General features: G+C 33.5%; 1 protein-coding gene across 1 annotated transcript in view; it reads left to right on the top strand.

Moving 5' to 3' along the window:
- The first annotated feature begins 281 nt into the window (after positions 1-281).
- LOC116344843 (putative uncharacterized protein DDB_G0277255) overlaps positions 282-7,539 on the top strand; it is a 59,100-nt gene continuing 51,842 nt past the window's right edge. Inside the window, exons 1-2 of the mRNA XM_031773638.1 lie at positions 282-514; positions 694-790. The gene's annotated coding sequence lies outside the window, so the exon portion shown is untranslated. The remainder of the gene's footprint in view (positions 515-693; positions 791-7,539) is intronic.

The raw sequence follows: 7,539 nt of genomic DNA on the forward strand, positions 1-7,539 counted from the left end.
GGTGTATTTGCGTTCGAGGTACATCGGTGATGGTAAACAGCACCATCAACACCAACTTCGCTGTATGTAACTTTGATACCGTTCATTTGTAGTTTGGCTGCGAACCAAGCAACGTCGTGATTGTGCGTCTTCATCGATCGTTTTTCTCTTTGTTTACTGACTTAATTCATTTGAGTCGCTCAATTGAGCATTGGTTTTGGTTTTGTTTTCTTTTTTTTCTCTTTTTTTAGCAACAAATTTTTGCATTTGAATAAAGAATTTTTTTTTTTTCAATATTATAGTGAAATTTGTATTCTATCTCCGAATTCTGGTGTTATTTCAGTGCCGGACGTCTTTAGTTTTCTTTTATCTATTGTAATTGAATTGCATAAGATAAAATATTCGACCAAAGATCAATCGCATCGAATTGATTAAAAAAATCAATTGTGATTGAATGAAGAAAAGGCAAATAGAAAAGTGTGCTAAACGAAAGAACTGTTAGAATTGAAAACAACAAATCATCTTATTCAATAGAGTAAGCCACACACAAATTCCAGAATTCCAGTGTTTTTTGAAGCTCAGTGTGTCAGTAGACAATCGAAAAATTGGGCCAATTCATTCAAAAAGCCCCCCACAAAAAAATCTCTTCTTTTTTCTTGTGTTGAGAATACAGTTGTTGAAGTTACATTAAGAGTATGTGAAATCATTTTACAGAAATTCGACGCCAATTGGATTAACTACACTTTAATTATCTGGATTGAATATTTGCGACAACCGCACTCGCGAAGAAAGATCAACAATTCCAAAATAAGTAAGTTCTCTGTAAAAGTTAACCTTAATTGTATCATAAACCGCAGCGTCAAGTGAACGCATTCGCTCAGCAGTAATTGTTCAAAGTTTTATTTCGAGTCCATCGAGTGTGTAAACGAAAATGCCGAAAATATACCGTAATTGAATGCGCCTTTTCGTACATGATACATTAGCACACGGCAACAAAAAAACAGTCGAAAATAGCCGAATTCAAGCGAAACACATATGAAAAGAAGAAAAAGTACGGAAAAAGTGAGTGATCTTAACTGTTTGTATCAAGTGGCATGATAGTCGTCGCCATAAATTGTACCATCATTATAGTAACACGTATGAAAATTTGTACCTAAAACAAAACAAAAAGCAAGCAAGCGCGAAGTGTTCTGATTCTTCGTGCACCGAATTTCGTCGTACGCATCAAAGGGTGACCGCGTTCAAATTAATCGCAATATTTTCGAATTTTTAAAATGAGTGATTCTAATCGAAAAATCTGATCGATGTCATTGATTGAATTCGAACTATTAAAAACCGCGCTAAAAAGGCTGAGAGAAAAGAGCGAGCTTTGAATGAGATGATTTAAATTGCTTCGAAAAATGTGTTCGGTTTGGAAAGAGATTGTTTGGCAACAAAACAATTGAACTGCGAAAATAAGTATGTGATCAATTTCACTGTGTGATTTGTCGATGAAGATGTAAGATCTCCATCATCGGTAAACCGTTACGCTTGATTTCAATTTGAATTGATGTGTGAAGCTGCTAGAGAATTAAATGCAAATGAGAGATTTCCGATTTGAACATGACCCTGATTCTGTGCGATAGTTTATTTAAAGAAATGGACCGACCAATCTTTATCCGTAAATGCCTGTATTTATCGTTTTCACCTTGAGCCACGGGAAAATGCATTTTTTTTTCTTCAAATTTGTTTGCTCTGAAACTTCGAAAACAGTAGTGCGCGTGGTGTACAATGTGAGATTTTTCTGCATTATTCAATTTATGAAGTTGGCGTTTGCGTTTCTTTTATTATATTCTCAATAATGCGCACTATTTATTCAGTTTGTGGTTGTGCTGCAGCAACCGCGAGATAAAACTATGTCCGTGAATTTTGCTTTGTTTTGACTACTACACAAACACAGATACACACACGTACGATCAATAGCAGACTGTTGCTATGTGTAAAATGATCAAAAGAAAATTGCAACCTCAGTTTCAGGTTGTGCTTGTTGTTCAACAACAACATCATCATCATCATTGGACCAACAAAGAGAAAAACAAACAATAAATAAAAATATTTCCATTAAATACATAGTATAAGTGAATACAATAAACTCTCTTTGAATTTATTATTAAATATGACAACGAAATTGTGTGTAATATGCAATGCATCAGCTGTTGTGGCTTTGTGCTTCGCAATGGATTTCTAAAGAATTTTAATCAATAATTAGAGTGTGAATATGACTGCGCATCGGATTTTGATTAAATTAAAGTATTCAAATCGTTGTATCGCTTTAATGGCATTTGCGAGACGATGAAATCGCTACCTCAAGCTGTGTACGCATTTACTAAGCTTCGTTTTATTCGTATCTAATTGAAAATCGCGGATTTTAAGTATAAAATCGATGAAACTAGTACAATTCGTTGTAAATTTAGCCAGAAATAAATACCATTTTCTTCTTGTTGTCTTCAATCGGACGATAACGCACGATATTCTACCATTTATATGCAGATTGTTTATGATTTGTGTTTCCACACACGTGCGTAAATAATATGTTGAAATTTCCGTTTGCGATAATGAGATGTTGCAAACAAGATATCTACTGGCATCGCACTTTAATTCAGACTATTCGCTTATTTTCATTTCGTTTTAGATTTTCACACGCAATCTGAGCGCGCATGTGTGTGTAAAGTCGCACGCATGTTTAACGCCCATTTTTTTCAAGAAAAACAGATAGAGATGCAAGCTTGCTAGCATTCTTGATGTATCGCGCGAGTGCATTACATTCATGAAATGACTACAAAACATTTTGCCCCAATAATGAAACCGATTCGCATCTTATCTTGTTTATTTCATTCCGCTTGTAATCGTTGAACAAATGAATGAATTTGCTTCATTTCGCATTTGAGTATTGCTCCACAGCGCAGCAGCACCTAAAACAATGCATACACGTTTTTTCTCAATGTTGCAAATCTGAACTATTGACGAACTGTGAAAAAAACAGTGCAATCACTCTCGACAATTGAATGTTTTGAGTCGGTGGCAAAGTTTCATACCATTTAGAAAATACGTTGGAAATCGATTCGTTGCATACGTTTTCTCTTTCAATCTTTTCTTCAAACATAATTACAGAGTGTGAGCATGTAGCGTGAGCGCACATTTGAAGATAAATGGATGCGATACGAAGTATCACTTAATCAACACCAACTGATAAGCATTTTGAACTCACATTACCCAAACTACCGTTGACCATACGAATTTCACGCTTTGAATTTGTTTCGATTCATATTTTAATGTTGTTGTTGTCGCTTGTCTCATTAGTAACCAAATTGACTTTTACCGCACAACAGATAGCGATCACCTTTGTCTGTTTTTACAGAGACCATTTCAATAAACAATCAAACCAATTATACTTATTGGACTTTTGGGTCAAAGCAAATTGCGGGCGAATATCGATAATCAAATCAACCGTTAAACACGATCATATTGATTATTTGGTACATGGCGAACGTGTACGCAAAATTTCTGACTTTTACTTTTTATGGCCGAAATGCCCTGAAAGAAAATCGAAACGTGCAAAATAGATTCGTATAATGACCCAGAGGGTTGAGAAGCACAGGCGTACACAGCACTTCGAATCTTACATTCCTTTTTATTGCTTGCATTCTCTTCTAGAATCGTGAGTAAAAGCAATTCGCGCATCGATATACCATCGACAACAATAAATAATCATTGGTGTGATTATGCGAGCCAATTCAATCAACAACATGTTTCGCGGCGTACATTTACCGAATACAATTTGTGACGACGTGATCAACGTGTACTTAGTATATAGCACAATATTAACGTACATAATTTATATTAAATGTGTTTCAACGGAAAAATTTGAAAAAAAAAAAAAAAAAAAAAAAACATTTGGGAAGATTTTCATTTTCGCCGCGATTACTTCATCAGGAAAATTGATGGCCACCAACAATATGTTTTCACTGAATAATTACGCTTGATTACATTGCCGCAATCTCAATCACATTAAATCACCGAAAAATAGCATGCATTCACATTCAACTAATGTGTAAATTTGTTTTTACTCTCGTGTATGCACCATTAGTGTGCGCTTAATTCACTTTCAGTTTGAATGCGGAAATCAATTTGAAAAGTGAAGATTTATTTTTGATATTTCGATTTTACTTTGGTTCGAATTAGACTTATCTGAATCTGAATCAACGTGTCGATATTCGTTATCGCCAAAAGGCGACTCATGACTTTTACATTTTGAACATTGAAAATTTCATCAATTTTTCTTCTTCATTTGTATGCTGCTTCAGGGAATAAGTTGGTTTAATAATTGATTTTGAACAATTTCTTTTTGTTCATTTTAAGAAAAGATTTCAAAAACATTCGGCCAATTACACGTGAAATTTCATTGAATTTATCAGGTCTTGGTGAAGTACCATTTTTTCGTTGTGTTGTTGCACCGCCGCCGGAAATTCCCAAACCAAAAATTAAAAAGATTCTCAATATGGTGTATTTCCCGTATTGTGTCGCCGTTTTTATATCATTTTTACCACAACTCGCGATTTTATTTTCATGTTCAAATGTAATAACTGTAGATTTGGATAACTTTTTTGTGTTCAGTTTTCGTTTCAACAAGTCGGTAAAAACGAGCGTTTTATAGAAAGTAAAGTTTGGCACCTTTTTTGTCATAATTTGTGTACAAGAAAACCGATAAGGAAATGCATAAAGTTAGCCAATCGTGATAAACATCGACATGCTAACATATATTAGACGGTTTGTTTTGATTGTCTTTTCTTATCAATTTTGAGATCGCTTTGAGAATCAAATTTTTTTTTATTAACCAAATTTTTGTTAATTAAGGTTACTTTATCTTTTCCCAACTTGTTTGTGTCTTTATTAAAAGCGATGACAATTTCAGAAGAGTCTCTTGGGATAATTCTGAACTGAATCTTATAAAATAAGTTGTGATTCGTAGAATGATCCGACCAAATTGCTATAAAAACTTAACAACCGTAGTTCAAGTCTCGTTCAGCGACCGTTACATTTGCATAGACTATGGATTTTTCAAATTGATGAAATACGTTTTCATTTGAATGCTTTGTTATGAATCTGGTTGCAATATTGAAAGTGCGTTGTTTTGTATAACCAGTTGCCATTCACCAAATTCGTCATACCATATAGTTATTGTTTTTTTAACTACTTTTTGCAGAAAAATCACGATTTTTCATTTATTTTCACAACAAACTGTCGCGCACGGTCGAAAATAAATTGATTCAATAATTACCGTCGCCGCTTCTCTTGTGAAACATTTGCGCTTTTCAATAAATCATCTACTTTTGGTACATCCAAAAATTCACTTGTCGTAATTTGTCAAGGCAAATGCAATCGCACATTTTGTGTAAAATCCGATCAAATCAAATGCAATTGAACGAATATTTCAATTGGTCGTCATTTTTATTGTAGCCAATCTCTGTTTTTGAATGCAACATCAATTTAATTAACGAGTTCATTATGTATGCACCAAAATGTATTGTAATTCACTGAACTCCGTTATAAATGGTAATGCACAACAAAAAAGAAACAAAATACGCTTCGAAGCCACTTTATCAGAAACCAGTTTGAACGTTAATGTTGACAACTCCACAAAGATACAGATGACAATCACAATGTCGTCAGTTTCGCGTAACCCACATTACTTTCATCGTATTTTCGATCAGCACAAAAGAAACGAACATTTTTTATTCGGATTAATGGGCTCAAAAATTGAATCGCTTTGTCCACCACAATTGTGGTCAATACATCGAATGAAAAAATGTTCACAATTTGTTTACACAGAAGAAAAAGTGCGTTTTATCATGTAGCCATCAATTGAAAAATAAAATTTCATTTTACGTAAAATCCCAAGCACGTAAGACTCAGTCGATGATAACCGGACCTTGGAAGATGATTTCTTTAAATTAAACAATCAAATCTTCTTTAAATGGGATTTATTTTAAATTCGACCACTTTTTAAATTGATTGAAATTCCATGTTTACAGGGAGTGCGTGAGTGCTTGATCGAGAGTTCAAACACAACGGAAATATATTTGAATGTTTTAAAAGTCATCGGTTTTCTTACGTTTGCATGAACTAATTTTAAGAATTTGGTATCTCGCATTAATTTTTCCCCTGACGATTTCTAAGATTATATATTCCGAATTTTTCCAAATATTTTACCAACTTCCAACATAAAATATCTGTAAGATCATTCAAATTTCACGATTTGTATTAATATTTGGTGTAATTAACAGTTTAAATGACCCAAAATCGGATCGATAGATGAAAGTACAAAAATTGGCATCATCAAAAAATCCGACAGATGTTACATCTTCACATGTTTCGGTCCGATCAATAGACTCTCTTCATTCGATAGTATTACAATCATATTTTCTGCTCTAATTTCAGCGAATTCAAGACGAGATCGAATGATTTTAATTCAATTCTTATGCTTTTATTTGAATAAAACGAAAAAAGCAAGAGCAATGACGCCGCAAGTTTACGGTATTTTTGGTGTATTACAGTGACACCGAAAAAATACAAAAAAGATCATAATGTCACAAATTAGGCGCCACACAGAGAAATTTAACGAGAAATAAAATGTGCGATTCATGTTATTTTACTTGTTATGCTATTTAATTGATGGTGCTATCGACACCAGATCACTTTTGGATGTTGTCTTATTTCGTTGATTATCGTCTTGTGCGATATGTTTTGACATACATCATGGATTGCGTGTGTTAAATCTCCAAGATATTCTCTTATGATCTAAGAATGTATCGAAACTTTCACATTGGCGCAAGTAACAATATTTGTTGTGGAATTTTTCCTGCATTGAATAATTTCCAAGCGATTTTCATGCAAATAAAACTTGATATAATAATTACTGCATATGTCGATGATTGCTTTTTGTCGACAGCGTAAGACATTTGAATATTATACCGAGTTTAATCGTCGAGCCATTGACTTTATTTTAGCTGCATCAAATCGTAAATTAACAAGAAAGTCATTAACACAATGTGCGCTGAACTTGTGTACTAAATAAGAGTGACAACATAAAACTATTATTTTTTTAGTTTCTTCGGAGGCTTCATTTCCTTTCACTGTTTTTGATTACATTAACTAAATGCGATAATTTACCAATTGAATGAACGTTAAAAGAAAGAGAGAAAACAAACTAATCCCAAACAAAGTATTTACAGTTTCGCTTGGCCAATGGACTTTTGACGAATTATCTTTGATTTGCGTTTTAATTGAGTTGTTTTTGTTTATCACACGGAATAAAAAAAATGGAAAGTGTCAATAAATATTCTGAAAGTGGATACTTGATTACTTATTTTGAGTTGAAAATGCGAGAAAAAATGTGGACGATGGCGCCATCGATGTACATTTTCATAGACAAGTATGTTTCGACGAGACACCAACAATGTTATCTATTTGAAGTCTGTCTGATGTCATCAAATAAGATACTAAGCATCTTTATCTCAATAT

The sequence above is a fragment of the Contarinia nasturtii genome, unplaced genomic scaffold (genome assembly GCF_009176525.2).
Source record: "Contarinia nasturtii isolate CC-2019 unplaced genomic scaffold, AAFC_CNas_1.1 Cnas_scaffold_1182, whole genome shotgun sequence".
NCBI classification, from domain to species: domain Eukaryota; kingdom Metazoa; phylum Arthropoda; class Insecta; order Diptera; family Cecidomyiidae; genus Contarinia; species Contarinia nasturtii.